The 16,177-nt window shown below is 39.2% G+C and overlaps 1 long non-coding RNA gene across 8 annotated transcripts in view; it reads left to right on the top strand.

Moving 5' to 3' along the window:
- Positions 1 to 15,727, top strand: part of LOC135293364 (uncharacterized) — a 34,574-nt gene extending 18,847 nt beyond the window's left edge. For 2 of the 8 annotated variants that reach the window (XR_010355457.1, XR_010355455.1), the window contains 2 exons: positions 144 to 261; positions 4,678 to 7,587. This is a non-coding gene — a long non-coding RNA (uncharacterized LOC135293364). Of the gene's footprint in view, positions 1 to 143; positions 262 to 1,321; positions 1,425 to 4,677; positions 10,933 to 15,631 lie in introns of those variants that run through there. The other 6 variants (XR_010355454.1, XR_010355456.1, XR_010355459.1 and 3 more) reach the window with 6 other exon arrangements.
- The last annotated feature ends 450 nt before the right edge of the window (positions 15,728 to 16,177 follow it).

Below are 16,177 nucleotides of genomic sequence, written 5' to 3'. Positions count from 1 at the left end.
GCTGTTGTCATCCGATGACATTTCAACAAACCTACAATATTTTTATTATTTTGAAGAAACCTTTCTAAGAGTAAACTGTGTGCTTTGAGAAATGTACTTGCACATGATACTGCATGAGTTGAAAGTCTTGATATTGTTGACAGGTAGATGAATAGACTGCAGTCTCTTCAAGATGCAAGACAAGGAAAAAATTGGTCTGGAAGCCTGCTGAAGAAAGAGACTGTTTGGCAATCTGGTGCAATATGAGCAGCTCACCCTCCTGTATGTATCTGGGGTAATGTTTGTAGAGTAGAACCATAGAATTGTAGAATGTCCTCAGTTAAAAAGGGACCCACAAGGACTGTCCAAGTCCTGACCCTGCACAGCACAACCCCTAGAGTCACACTGTGCCAGAGGCTGAACAAGCCAAATGACCTCATATGCTGCTCATTTTCCCTCTAGACCCTTCAGCACCTTTTAACCTTCCTTTGGTTGCTCTCTAATAACTTTTTACCTTTCTTGTATCTTGGTGCCCAAAACTACATGCAGAACTCAAGATAAAGCTGCAACAGCACAGGGTAGAGTGGGGGTTGCCACCTCTCTCCTCCCATCATCCCAGAATTCCTGGGAGAATTTGCAGAACAATAACATTATGCACACACACACACCTGTACAGGCACCTTTTCTGGGACTACAAAGAATGGTTTTTTTCCACACTTTTTGAGCATTGTGCCTCAGATTGCTTTCATGCTGACTCAACTTGTAAGAGCAGTCCCTTATCCACAGAGGTAAATAAATCTCATCTTTTTTGTCAAATATGTGGACGCTTTCCAAGATTTTTTTGACAATGATCCTTTTTACCTAGCTTTCAGAAATGATCCTAATCTAATAGTTTATGTGCAAATTTTTGGCTAGTCTGCTGCTGTCAAATTCAGCAGTCTTTTTAAGGCAGGCAGTAAGCTGTGTTTCGTCATTGTTACTGTCCCATCTTCCTGCTTTATTTTATGTCCTGATGACAGGAAGTACTGCAAAGATGAATGGGATTTAAATAATTGTATTTTTTTGGTCTATATATTTAAATGTTCACAGTATTTCAAAGCTAAATAATGTCCTGACAAGTGAAAACAGTGCCTGGCATGTAACTGAGAAACTAGTCTTGAATGGTATTGAATTTCTGGCCAATTCTGAGCTCTATTTTCAGGTGTGCCAGACCTGATGTTGATGTTCCTGACACATTGGGTGCAGATATCATTTGTTTTCCTCTTAGTCTTGCACTTAACCTAGCTCTGCCTGGAAACTGTCACCAGTGTAAATGAGAGCAACCTTTGCTTTTTAACCTCAGGTTTCTCCATCTCATGTTGTAAGCCAAAGCAGTTCCCAACTGCCACGTTTGGAAGAGAATTAAAATCACATTGTGACTGATCCAAGAATCAGACCTGAAATGTGTAAGCCTGTTTTTGTCTACTCAAGTGCCAAAGTAACAAAACATCATATTTCCAAAATATTGAAAAATATATTTTCATATGTTCATGTATCTCAAGAATGACATTGTTACCTGTAAAAACCAGTTTGCCATCAGTCTGTAAAGAATGCTAACTTTATTCCACTAAGTGCTACACCCCTCCCAAAACAGGGTCAGGAGTATCGGCAAGGGGAGGATTACGATCAAGGAAGCATTTCTTTTGTAATGAGATTGCTTCTAACATGGTGCTATAATCATATGTGCAGGGTTACCAAATAATTTGCCTTTGCAGTAACTCTTATGACAGTAAGTACCAAAGTAGTAATTTGTGTCTGCTACATTTTGTGAGCTGTTGTCAAACAGATAACCTGTCTACATGCTCAGAACTGGTATCTCCTGCTGCTCAGCTCAGTGGACAAGGGGGCTTTATTCATGGAGGCACTCTCAGTAGAATATAGGTTCAGACTGTGCATGGAGGTGCTCTAGTACTTGTAGAAAAACAGTAAATTCTCTCTGAATAGCACTTACATTATATTAGCTACTGGAGATGAGTCTTTGATTTTTTGTTTCTTTTGCAATAACATCATTTTCTCTGCATAAATTCTGTTTGTGATTTATACTTTGATACTTCATTCTGTGTTTTGTTGTTTTGGGTTTTTTGGTTGATTTTTTGTTTGTTTGAATTAAATGTATTTCTTAAATAAACCATCTGTCCTTTTTTTGTCACTGGAGATGGAGAAGATACTGGATTATTTCTCACCCATTAAATCTGAAACAAATAAGATCTTCTATCAGATAAAATAAAGTGAGTCAAACTCAGTGCCATGATAGATCACTTAATTAACCAGGGAGAGCTATTTCTTTAGTAAGAATCACCTGCTGGTCAACATGAGAATTTACAAATTCCTGTTCTGTAGATTAGGAATTTATGTATGAGATAAATCCATACAAATATTATATACTGGAATAAAGTTATGAACACCTCGAGGCTCTACTGTAAAAAGCCACTGTTTATTGCCCAATAAAAGGCTTTCAGTACAGCTGTATCTATGCTATTTACCAAGTAGGAAGAGAGTAGAGGATTCCAATAGCTAATAACTGCTTTTGCCTTGATTATGCCCCCTTCACCCATTAGTGGCATGCATTAAGGCTCAGATTTTTAGGCCATAGTTCATATTAAGCAGGACCATCAAATTCCCCAGGTTTAGCTGTGCATTGAAGTCTCTTCCAGTCCAGTGGTATCTAGTCTAGGGCCCCTGAGCTTTCCTGGTGCTCACTTATTGTGTCTTTGTTTGCTGGCTATGTCCTGACTATATTTTAAAATTAGGGACAGTCTTTTCCATCTCCTGATGTTTCAGGATAAGAGGAATTGAACAGTATATAAGCCATAGGGACTAATGTTTCCAGAACAAATTTCTGGCACAGGCAATATTTTACACTTTAGAGGTGAAGGATGGCCAAATAGTAAACATTTTGAATCAAATTTTCACCTCTCATTGAAATTAAATCAGAAGGGGGAGTATGTCTGAATATGTCTTATCACAAGTAGCAAATGACAGGGTGAGATGAGATGGCCTCAAGTATCACCAGGGAAGGTTGAATTCAGCTGCTAAGAAAATTTTTTTCACTAGTAGATTTTCCAGGCATTGGAAGAGACTGCCAAAGGAAGTGGTGGAGTTGACATTCCTGGAGGTATTTGAAAGATGTGTAGAGGTGGCATTTGTGGGTATGGTTTATTGGTGGTGCTGGGTTAGCAGTTGGACTCAATGATCTTACAGGTTTTCCAACATATATGTTTCTATGATTCTACGATTTAATAATTCTGTGTTAATATTCCTCCCTTCCTGTTTTTTCTTTTCTCTGATGCAGAATTTCATTAAATTAATTCAGGAATTAAAAAACAATACCTTAAATACCAATTAATTTCTGAGTTCTGTTTTTGAGCATTTTACAAAGTAAATTTCTTGGTTCCAAGTAAAGATTTAATGTTTATATTTTCTTTATGACAGTTTTGTAAAGAATTTTGGTTTTAAGCATTAATTGTTTGGTTTTTGAGTAGTTTTTTATGATACGCTTTCATCACAGATGATCAACATTATAATTATCACCTAAAATTTAGCCTTAGCAGTGGTACTGATACAGAACATTACATTCTGAATGCTCACTTTAAATTATAACCATTTTTGACAGCTGTGCTACTAAGCATTATCTAAGAAAAGTAAATGTATAGGGTATTCAAGTGTATGTATTGATGTTTTTAAGCCCAGTCACTCAGAAATGAAGCTTTTTCTCAGGTATGAACTGAACTGGTTTGCTGTGTATTCTGTACAGCATCTCTGTGCTCTGTTATATAACACAGGCTGGGTTCTTATAAAGGTGCATATAAATGGCTTCTTCCTACTGCTCTCAGGTGCTATGGCAATTGGGGACTCACTTTTTGTTATAGCAGTGAAACCTCCACAGCATGGAGGACTTCCAAAGAGAGCAAATTAAAGGAACAGCACTTTTCATGAGTCATAAAATGATCATGTTCTTTTGCTAGCTGAGACCAAGCTGATGATGTTTCTGAACACTGGGGTGCCTTGTGCCTTTCTGGTAAAAAAAAAAAAAAAATTACCTCAAATGTGTGTAGCATAAACACTGAGAGATTTCTGACTATGTAGGTGAAGCTGCTGATAGACCAAAGCAGGTAATTTTACTGACAGTTTTGCTATCTTTGGCAGGTTCCCCATAAATATGTGCTACTTATTGCTTATAGTTCAGCTTATTGGCTAGGAATCAAAATTTACAGGACCAAATCCCACACTTGGAGAGGTTTGCTCCTTTGAGGCCACTCAGGTGGCTGAGAGAAAAATACACACCTTCTAGGACTGGCAGAGAGCTGGGAAAGGGTAATTCTTTTCCAGCTGTGCCTCCCAAGAACCATCCCATAATGCAGGCTTTGGGAAGCAGTGAGTGTGTGCTGCCAAGTATGTTTTAGTGGCACATGACTGTTTTTTAAAGCTGCTGCTTGCTGTGACTCTTGGAGGCTTTTAAACTAATCTGTATTTAGCTATGATAGCATCTCTCCATCTCTGGAGACTCATCTTTGACCATCTGTTTTTGGAGGATGAAAACTGGTTTGAGTTCCTTATTTGTCTGCTGAAATCAGGGGAATTGGTAGAGTGCTATAAAATTGGAAACTTGGACTTTATCTTCCATTTACAAAGAGGAACATTTCTATTTTTGTTCACCAGGGAAGGCAACATTTGCAGCTGACTGGAGGAAGAGGTCAGATGTACTCAAAGATGTTGAGAGGCACTAATGCATGGACTGACCAGTTTATGGAACAGGATGAAGGATGGAAAACAAGACAATTGTGCCAAGAGAAATTATTTCAATCACTCAATGTGCCCTGAAGTGTTCTGCATAAACTTAAAGGTTGGATGGGAGAAAGAGGGTTTCTGCTTTCTTAACTGCATTGTACATGCAACAGGGAGAGTGATTTATGGACTAGGTGCTTATGATCTGTAGCACAAAATGAAGCCAAATATTGAAGTCTTCCATGTTTCACACATTCATAGTTGCTTCATTCAATAGTTCACATGTGATGGATGGGATAACAACACTTGCTAAACTTCAGGCACATGAAGTACTAAACCCTCAATTTTCCTTGTTTTCCCAACTATTGATGTCACAATATGCATCCATTCTGGTCAGTGGAAATGGTTTTTGCAGGTTGAGTAATCCTTTGTACTGTGCACTACTATTATTTTCCTCTGGAATCTTCCCATTGTAGAAAATTCTGTGTATTTGTCTCTTTGTAACATTGGTTACAACATGCTGTGAAATACGTACCTGGATTGGTGAGGTCTGAGTCAGATTTTCTGCCCCTTTGTGCTGCTTTTCATGCCTTTCACCTTTACTGACTTCAGCAGTACGCAAACTCAGAGGCTTTAATTAAAAGGACAAATTCTGCTTGTGTTTGTGTTGTGATGAAGGCCTGGGTATTCCTTTGGGTGAAGATGAGTGTTACTGAGGTCAAGATGTGGTCCATCATTATCTCTGATGTAACAGTGTGAAGGAAACAATCATAGCTACTTAGTTTTTTGACTGTTGGTATAAAATCAGTGTTGCTTGGTCTGTTGTGCCACTATTCATCTGTAGATGCAGACCGAGGTAGGATGAACCAGGAGGGATAGTGAGCACCCTTGCTGGAGCTGACAGTTGTCAGAAGAAATGTTTATTGGGAAAAAATTATTGTCTCAACTTGCTGATGACCTTAACTTGCTCTTTATAGAAGACAGCTTGACTGATGCATAATTGTATCCTGAGAAATTTGTTTGCTCAAATTTTAAAGGAAATAGTTATTTTTTATTCTGTTACTTTACAATGCTTTATCAGTAAAGACAACAAAACATTGTTTAAATGGAGTACCTCAAAGATGCAAAAAATGAATCAATTTCTTACAGCAGTGCTTGTCTCTCTAATGGAAACCCCCAGGATGGATGGGCTTCTGTTTCTTGCTGCAAATGTTAGCTATCATGTAGAGGAGCTATTGCTCTATCAGAAATCATGCCTAAGTCTGTTATTCCAAGGACACAATTTTTTAAATAAAGAAGTGATTTTGTTATTTTAAAGCCTTGGTAAATAAAGACATAAAAAAGGGGTTCATGCAGAGACATGGCCATAATTCTGGGTGGGAAGCTATGATGCTAGTTTACTTCATTTTGTTTTAGGGAAGGGGACAGAGTTAGACATGAGCAACAATCTATACAAAGTCATTTATCAAGCTTTCCTGGAGTCACTGTGATGTCCTTGAAAGTAGACTGCTTCATTTCTTACATACTCTGATGTGGAAGAGAGATGGCTGTTCTAAATCTCAAACATCGAGAAAGGCAATGTGCAAACAGCTGGCACTAGCTTTTAGCAAAAATTCGGGAATGTGCTAACACAGGAATAGAGCAGCTACAAATTATTCTGACAAATATTTGTTGTCACACAGAGGCTGGCTTCCCTGTACTGACTGTGCTGCAAGATTTTACTGTCTTTTCCTCTTCTTACTGAAGATCTTGGACACTTAAAGGTGCATGGTCAATAGATGGCAGCAAGTCATTTATCCTGACTCTTACCTCTTCTGGGCAGTCCTCTGTGCACAATCAGTGCTCACCCTCCTGTTTTAACAAAACACCTTCTTCTTCTTTGCAATTCTAAAGGCTGCAATGAGATGTATAAGCCAATGACAGTTAATCATATGTTTCATCAAAGAAATATCCTCTTTCAAATATCTGGCATGTCTGTTTTTACAAACCCCCTAACACAGTTTAAACTCTATGTTTCTTTAGTCCAACAATTATAGACCCCTTTAACTGGTATTCAGAGTGATAAGAATTAGTGATTTCCTGTGGGAATGCTTTATCAAGGCACAGCAGAGGAGATGGTGCTAGAGGGGAACCTCTACACCTTACATAGATGTCTACCCCATGAAGACCTTACATGTTGTCATGGCAGTGAGTGAAACTGGCAGGAAGAGAAAGTTGATGACAGGAATTTACTGAATGAAGAAAAAAAGCAGTAATTCTTCAAAGTACAGGAGCTGAAAATAATGTTGCTCACAGAAATTTTCCTTCCAGGAACTGCAGTAAAACTCATTATATCTCCCAAACTACCACAGTTCCCAAAAGGAGTTTTCATCTGTTAGTTTAGTTAAGGAGCTTTGACACCATGCTTTCTCCAGTCACAGTGCTGCCTCTGACACTAATCTTTTGTGCAGCTTTGAAAATGGATGAGAAAATCTTTTGATGAAATCTGTAGGAATCCAGAAAGTGAAACCTGTATATGGCCCACTACAGTCTTTTCCCTCTGTAACCTTTACTGTTCCCTGATATTCCAATATAACTGTCTTACAGCAAGAAATTCCTGTGAAGGAAGATGAGGGAGAGGCATGCTGGTTTTGCTATTAATCTTTTGCAAAGCTAATTGTGATTACAGCAGAAAATAATTATTTCCTCAGTGATATTGCAAAATCAAGCAACTGGAAAATCATTTCCAAACTTTTAAATATTCTAGAACTACCGTTTTGCTGAGTGATTGGTGGTGTTTTGCTGTGAGTTGATACATGCCTGATAATTATACTGACAATATTGACACCTTTGAATGTTTAATAGAAAGTTAAGATTCATTTGACAAAGGATAGGTAATATCACATTCTAAAATTAAAGATGTGATGATAAAACCTTGAATTTCACCGTTTAGTTATTAAAAGTGCATTTATTTAAGAGAAGTCTGAGAAGTTTTACATCATTATTTTATTTTATGTATGTATCTTACTTTACAGCTGTTCTAAGGATTTGATACTTGAAAGATTTATAAAGCCAAGCTATATAAAGAACATTTGAAAACAGAATCAATAATTTCTTACATAACTAGAGTAGCAGCATTATTCTGGAGATCTTAAGGCATATATTCAAATGTTAATTAATACAGGACCATTGTGAGGAGAATAATTATTGATATATTCATATTATGAGTGAATAAACTAGTCACAGAGCATATTCTAACACTGCTGAGAATGCAGTAATAACTCCTGCTTGACCAACTTGGTAAACTTCTGGTTTGGTAGATGAGAGGAAGGCAGTGGATGTTGCTGACATTAATTTCAGTAAGGTCTCCCATGAGATCCTCACAGACAAGCTGATGAAATATGGGTTGGATGGGCAGACAGTGAGGAGGATTATAAACTGGCTGAGTGGATGGGCCCAGAGGGTGATGATAGTGACGTGAAATTGGAGGCCAGTAACCATCAGTGTAATCCAGGGGTCAATACTGGGTCCAGTCCTGTTTAAGATCTGTGTTAATGATGGGGAAGGTTGTGCCCTCAGCAAGTCTGAAGATGACACAAACCTGGGGGGAATGGCTGATAGGTGCTGCCATCCAGAGAGGCTTCATCAGGCTGAAGAAATGGGATGACAGGAACCTCATGAAGTTCAGCAAGGAGAAATGCAGTCCTGCACCTGGGGAAGAACAATCCAAGGCACCATTATATGCTGGGGGCTGCTCAGCTGGAAATAAGTTTGACAGGAAAGAACTTGTGGGGTCCTAGTGAACACCAAGTTGAACATCAGTCCCCAGTGTGTCCTTGCTGCAGGGAGGGTGAGAGGGATGCTTATCTGCTGCAGGCAGAGCGTTGACAGCAGGTTGAGGGAGGTGATCCTCCTCTCTCAGCACTGGTGGGCCACTCCTGGAGTGCTGTGTCCAGCTCAGGGCTCCACATAGGAGAGACAGGGACCTGTGGGGGTAGACAGAGAGAGCCGGGACAGTTCAGCGTAGAGAACAAAGTCTCAGTGGGGAATCTCAATGTGCGAAGGAAGGGTGATATCAGTGGGGCCCCGTGACAGGATCAGAGGTGACAGGCAATACTGAAACACAAAAGGCTCCCTCTGAACATCAGGAACCATTTTTTTACTGTGAAGGAGACTGAGCAGATGTTGCCCAGGAAGGTTGTGAGATCTTCCTCCCTGAAGATATCCAAAAGCTGTCCATACATGGTGCTGGGCAGGTGTCTGTAGGTGGGTGAGCTTGAGCAGGTGGTTGAGCCATGTCACCTCCTGAGGTTACTCCCAACCTCAACTATTTTGTGGTTCTAACTAAGATTCCAGTTTTTCTCTCACATCATATACTCTGTAAAATCCTTATGAACCTGGATATTTTTTGTGCTGTGTTTCCATGTTTCTTACTCTATTCATATTCTGAAGTAACACACATTTTTTGGGATAAGTTCTCTTTTTTTCTTCTTAAAGTTATACTCTTTCTTCTTTGCACTGCCTGCTTCCACACTGATTTTCCTCCTTCCCTCCCTTCTTCCTCCATCTGTTTGGATTAATTTTCCCTATCATGGTATTTTTGACTGTTGAAGGTGCCCATTCTGCCTTTATTTTTCACTCTTCTCTTGCCTGAAAGCCCAAATATCTACCATCACAACTGTTTTCTTCCTTTTCTTCCTTCAACAGCAGAGATCATATCTCCAGCCTGTCCCTCCTTCTCTCCCACTCCACTTTCCCAATCCCTGCTATTAAGTCTCCTTGGCATTTTTTTCCTAAGCCTTTGCCCATCTCTCCTCCTGCTCCCTATGTGGAATGTCTTCTAAACAAAATCACTCATCCCAGCTTTGTCACTAAACAAGATTTCAGAAGAAATAATTAAAAAATGAATAAACACAAGTATTTCCCAGAGTACCATAAGCACTGAGTGTAGGCAAGGTTGTGCTATAATGATTATAGCGAAAAAGAAAAGCTATCTCTGGTAGTGTCAGTATATCTGGTACCTTCAATTTCTCTCATTTCACATTGATATCTGCTTCTTTTTTTTATGTTGTGGAGTGCCTGTGGCTTCCTCTGTCCACCTGGGAGAAGGAGAAGGGCTTAACATGAGCAGTATGGCTTGATATGAGCAGTCTGACTTTGCCAGCTGGAGTTTAAATGTCCCCTTCATTTGTCCCCTAGGACATCTCTGTTGTGACTTCAGACATGGCACCATGGGTTTTATTATTATCACCTATTTTATCACATCTTTGACAACTAGAGTCCCCTCTCACCTGCAGGTTACTTTTTCCCTTTTGTCTCTTCTGAAGATGCAGTGGTAAAGTCCCAGAGTGGGCTGTAAGCTGAAGCCTTTACTAAGGCTTTTTAAGAGAATTCCTTTGTGGGATTCTGTCCCCCACTGTTTGTGCCTTTTTGATATGATTCTCTCTCTCTCACACACATAAAATGACTCCTAGTCTTGCAGTTGATATTGATGGATTGGTTTTCATGCTGTGTTTCTTTTGTTTTTAATCTGTGTTTGTTGCAGAACCTCAAGATCTGGGTGATCTGAGTCCTGCTTTAGTCTAAGTCTATTAGGGTAGACGTTCAGGCAGCTACTACACTACAAACATCAGATTAATTGTTCTTTTTATCAGTATTTAGGCAGGATGTAAATTTGGGGGCAGCCTTAAACAATTTGCAGCTCATCAGGAATCCTGGAAAGAGGGAATTATGGAAGGAGGATGTTCTATAATAAAGAAATATGGGGAAACTTCCTTTTGCCTCTGACAGTCCTTCTGACTTTTTCAAATGCTGAGTCAGTGCTTAATCAAGCAGCAGTTCTGTCAAAACTCACAGGCATGAAGCACATGAATCAGCTCATATGATACACTGGCAAGGACGCCCTTGAATTTTGGTGGGGTCGGAGCCCAATTTAAGAGTAATCCTACTGACCACTGGATGTCACTGCGACACTGCAGGAATGAAAATTGAGGCAAGGATTTTCAAAAGTATCCAAAGAATTTAAGAGCATGAGTCCTTATGACCATTATTTCAACTTTAGGAATTTCCCTAAAATTTGCTGTTAGCCTACATTGCACTGATGAATAGTGAGCTTTAATTTTGAGAGTTAGACACTCTAATCTATCAAAAAGTGTATTAATTAGTATAACTAAAATGTGTGTTTGTGTCTCAGAAAGGGGATTCCCAAAAGGGATTCTAATTGTACTGTTTTGTGTCATTGATACAGTGATGGTTTTGATGATAAATGAAAATGAATTATATTGTTCAAATTAAGCAAAAGGCAGGACTGATGGAGATTTCAAGAGATTGGGTAATCTACTCCACTCAGAGCTGGAATCAGATAATGTCAATGCTAATTTAATTTACTCTTATCATCTGCAATTATTTAATAATCTCATCAGAAAATAAACTTGATTTCTTTACTCTTATTTCAGATCATGATTTCCAAACTTTCTATTCTTGTTCTTCCCCTTTTCAAAGATGCAAAGAAAGCAAACAAAGGGTTGTGAGGACATATACTGCCATATAAAACACCCTTATATACACATAAAATGGCTCTATTATGCAATAACAGTAAAAAAAAATTGAATTCTACTAAATAAGGAAAAGCGCAATCTGGGACATTGGACTATTCCGCCAATGGTAGAAGATGGAAAACTAGAAAATAAACATACACATTGAACAGATCGCTTGAATTTGAGACAATCTTTCACCTTACTTGGAAAAAGGAAACCTTACTTGGAGAGCTGTAGAAAAGGCTGCTGATAGTAACAGGCAAGACCTATGGGACTTAAATGATGAATCATTCATAAATATGAAAATCAAATTCCGTCTTTACTGAAGGTTGTGGTGCAGGTGGGTGTCAGGTCTGTGCACACCCAGCACACACAATCCATGAATTCCTCTCGTGCTGCAAGAACATCCCAGCTAGCCCCCACATACCTCAGGGCTGGCTTGAGGCAGTGGCCAGCTTGAAACCAGAAAACTTTCACCCCTGAGTATTTGCCCAAACAGTTAAAACAATTTTAGACAGTTTTTGACATTCCCTAAGGCAGCTCCTGCTACATATAGTCCAGTTTTTATCCTTAAAGTTGGAAATTCCTGTATTTTCAGTGAAGATGATTTTTGCTTGTTTTATGTTGACTCAAGTATTTGGTTTCTTCCTTGATTCTTCCACTGCAATATAGGTAGCAGAAGTAATTTTCTAACCTTAGAAACTATGGCTAAGTAATGTCTTTCATACTCTCTCTTCATTACTTTTTATTCACCTTCAGACAACTGTGAATACTGCCATGACTTAATTATATGACTGCAAAGATTCTGAAGTTTCTCTCTAATTTCTCCTTGGTAAAATTACAGCAATTTATGCAAGTATAAATTGATATACCTCCACTAGAGTTTTTGGCCTGTAGTTAGTATTTGCTGTGTATTTTAAAATGTTTTAAGAGTTGCAGCCACAACAGAATCTCCTAGATTAGCTGGTCTAAAGGATAATTGCTTGACATGATGCTTATTAGCAGAATTTCACAGATGGTCAAGATTGAGTTTTATTAATTGCTCAAGTTAAGCCAGAGTTTGTTCATAATTAATGATAGAGTAGTAAAAATTCTCTCAGCTCAGAAGTAGAATAAACATGACCCTCTAGAAGGGAAGCCAAAACTGAGATGGTGAATATTTATTGCTGGATTACTGGAAACAAATTCAATACTAAATGGGTAAATTGTTTCATGAAAACGAGACCCTTGTGGGTCACATGCCACAAAGAGCCTGAGCTGAAAAGTAGATTAAGGGTTAAATTTAGAGTTCTTTAAATAGAGACCCTGGAGATGTGGTTGTGAATGTGGTTGGAAATGGACATCCAAAGGAAGGTCAGGGGAGCAAGAGATTTTCTCTGTGCTCAGAGAACATTTGTCTTGTGGGTCAGAGGCAGGGTCTTAGTCCAGACCTAAGATGGGAAGTAGGATTCAGGTTTGGATTTGGACTGAATGGAAGGGAGAGCCTGGAGGTGTGGTTGGAGCAGTGCTTGAAATGGCAGAAAAAAAAAGTGTCATGTGAATGAAAGAGATTAATGAAAGATAAAGAGGTCTCAGGACTTTTATTCAAATGGAGGGATGGGCAGTATTTGAACAAAACAACAGGGATATTGGACAGGAACTATTTTAGAAAAGGTTCTGTTAAATGTCAGTTCCATTAAAACATATAACCAAATGATATTGTGTTTTGTTTTTATACTGTGAAAATGATAGAGGACTTGCCTCATAAAAATGATAAGAAAAATTATTATGGTGAGTTTGTAGAAAAGAAGGAATATATACACTTTCTATTATGAGATGGTAGAAGTAGTAAATCTGCTATAGGCAATACTTTTCCACTGCATGTATTTGATCTTATTTCATATTTGTTCTAACTTCCTATTTTCTGATCAGCTTTTACAGGGCTGCCAGTTCAACAGTAAATACAAATTTTGTTACTATAAATTATGCTGCACCTGAAAGCACAAATTTCTCATACAGAAGTTTTTCAGATTGAATGCCATATATTTAAAGAAAGACTGGGAGGGAAGGAGTAAAAGGATTTTTGGAAAGCTTTCAGAACCATTACCTCAGCACAGAGTTCCCCTCTTTAGTGGAAGAGAATAAAACCATTTTGCCAGAAGAGATTTCCCCTTAAATCAGCACCTGAAAATTTTCAAGCTGACACTTCTCAGCCTTTAAAAAACACTGTTTAGAGACAGTTACAATTATCTCCCAAACAAGCATTGCAGTTCTCAGCTATCTCAATAAGCCAGGGTGTGAAAATAGGCAATGGAATTGCCTAAAAGCCTTGGAAGATTTATAGTAACACAGTGAAACAGCAGCAATTCCTTTGCAGGTTAGTAGGTGCAGCACAGACACAACTATGCTTTGCATGTGCGAGGCCTTTTCTTAAGCTTTTTGCCTTTTTCCAGTCTTGGCTGATGCCAACACAGAGTAGCAGCTATCACATGTTTGATGGCCTGTTTGGCAGCTTCCTTACAGAACAATAGGGCAGCTTAGCTCCAGAGTCCCTGGAGGGATATGGAGGCAGTGAATCCTCCGGGGTCTGTATTCTGGCACTGAGCAGAGCAGGAGCTGTTTCATTATACTGTGCACTACAGGGACCTAGGTACCTGTTTCCCTGTGGAAGGAATGAGTGAATGAACTAATTAATCATTAATTTCATGCCTCTCAAGCGTGAAGTTGTCTGACACTCACAAAGCCAAGGAATTGACTCTGCTCTCCTTTACACCTTGTTTAACCTAATGAAACAGCAATGATTTTTTTTTCTTTTAATGTAGGAGAGAGCTCAGAATGCACCTTCATAACTTTCAGATCACCTTAAAGGGAAAGCAACATTGCCCTAGAATTTATTCAGAAGACATTACAGACATTACAAAGCTCTGTGTTCTGCTTCAGATCCTGAAGCAGGTTGATCCCCAAAACTGCCATCATGATGTGATTTAAGTAGTTATTTGCTCAAGTAAGGTGTCTATTCTCTCAGCCAAAGGAAATTTGACGTTTGGTTGCCACAATAATATTAGAAACAGCATTATTGTTTGGAATATACAAAAGAGTGATGCCTGATGACTCAGAACTGTATTATGACTTATGGAAGTTTGCAGGTGGCCTTAACCAAGATTTTTTACTTGCTATTTTTGGGTTTTGGTCACATTTTTGAGGTTCTGCCCAGCATGCAAGGGTCAGTTCTGCAGCTGGTGGCTGTTACAGCCTGCAAAGGCAGGTGGGTGGTGGCACACTGTGTGGGGTACAGGCTTGTCTCACCTGCTCATGGGCTCCTGCCTGCTGCTCTGCTCTGTTGGATGTGTGACCTGAGCATGTTCCAGCCAGGAAGAATTCACAAGCCAAGTGCTGCTCAGACACCAAACTAATGCAAAGGAGGATCAGGGGCCAATACTGGGTTTACCACAGATTCATAGAATCACAGACTGGTTAGGGTCGGAAGGAATCTTAAAGTTCATCTATTCCAACCTCCCCACTATGGGCAGGCATGCCACTCACTAGATCAGAATGCCCAGAGCCCCATCCAGCCTGGCCTTGAACACTCCCAGGGATGAGGCATCCACAGCCTCTCTGAGCAACCTGTGCCAGTGCCTCACCTCACCATTCTCTGAGAAAGGAATTTCTTCTTAACATCCAAACTAAACCTGTCCTTTTCCAGTTTAAAACCAGTGCTCGTTGTTCTGTTACTATCTGACTTCCAAAAAAAAAAAAAAAATCCCTCTCCCTCCTTTTAATAAGCAACCTTTTAGGTACTGGAAGGTTGTAGGTCTGCCTGAAGCCATCCCTTTTCCAAGCTGAACAGCCCCAGCTGTCTCAGCCTGTCTTTGGATGGAGAGGTTTTCCATTCCTCTGATGATCTTCCTTGTCCTTCTCTGAACCCATTCCAGCAGGTTTGGGAGATGTGTAGCTAGATTAAATCTTTCAAAAGACAAGAAAAAAAAAAAATCTTGTCTCAGGTTTTCTCACTGCTTCAATGGAAGACAGCATGATGATGTACTTTAAAGCAGGATTGAGTCACCCCTTGGTGAAGCCTGGACCGCTGGCTGGTACTACTTTGTTCCAGGCACCTTTCCAGTATCCTGCTGAAGATGTTCCTGAAAGCAGTGCAGAGAGTGCAAGGGCTCCCCTTGAGCTCTGGCCATGCTCTAGTCTGATTGCAGTCCCTGAGATTTAGGCAGGCTTCATGTCCTTTGCTCTCAGTGTCTCAGATGGAAATGAGATTTCATACTCATAATTTCCTATGTTTTCATTTCCTCATCAAATATTTGTTTGTTTGTTTTTTTGTTTGTTTGTTTAGTCCCCTCCCTTGAAAATCTGCTTGTGTTTTGTGTATTTATTCCTCCTGGCAGGTGCTGGTTGAGTAAATGACAAGACATAACTGAATTTTTCTCTGACTGTCACAATCCTCAGGACATGCAAGGTCAGGTCTTCGCTGTAGAGGAAGCCGACTTAACAAGGTACTAATTTACTTCAAGGAAAGAGATTACTGATCACAGTAGATTTCTACAGCAGATGAATATGTAATTAAGAATGAATAATTTATTAAAAGTATTCAGCCTTACTATCTGCTCACAGTAAGTGTGTGAGTATTTCAGAATGTTATGTTTGTCATTAGATAGCTTCTGCTATCTCCTTGTCTTAGATTTATTTTTCTAGCCTATTTCCTGAACTAAAATTTGGCCATATCACTCCAAGAGTGGATAGGTGTACAATTTCTTCTTTTGCATGTATAGACTAAAAATAAGATTTATAAAGCTTTTTGAAACATAGTTTTGAATATTTTTTCCATAGTTGCTTAACATTAGCACATGAAAAGGGAAAGCAAATACAAAATGAACCCTCTAAAAAGGGTGACAGATCATAAACAGAGCATTTGTATTATGCTTTCTGGCCAG

The sequence above is a fragment of the Passer domesticus genome, chromosome 2, assembly GCF_036417665.1.
Source record: "Passer domesticus isolate bPasDom1 chromosome 2, bPasDom1.hap1, whole genome shotgun sequence".
In the NCBI taxonomy this organism is placed as follows: Eukaryota; Metazoa; Chordata; class Aves; order Passeriformes; family Passeridae; genus Passer; species Passer domesticus.
The sequence above is the reverse complement of the archived record's forward strand: the minus strand, read 5'-3'. Positions and strand labels throughout refer to the sequence as shown.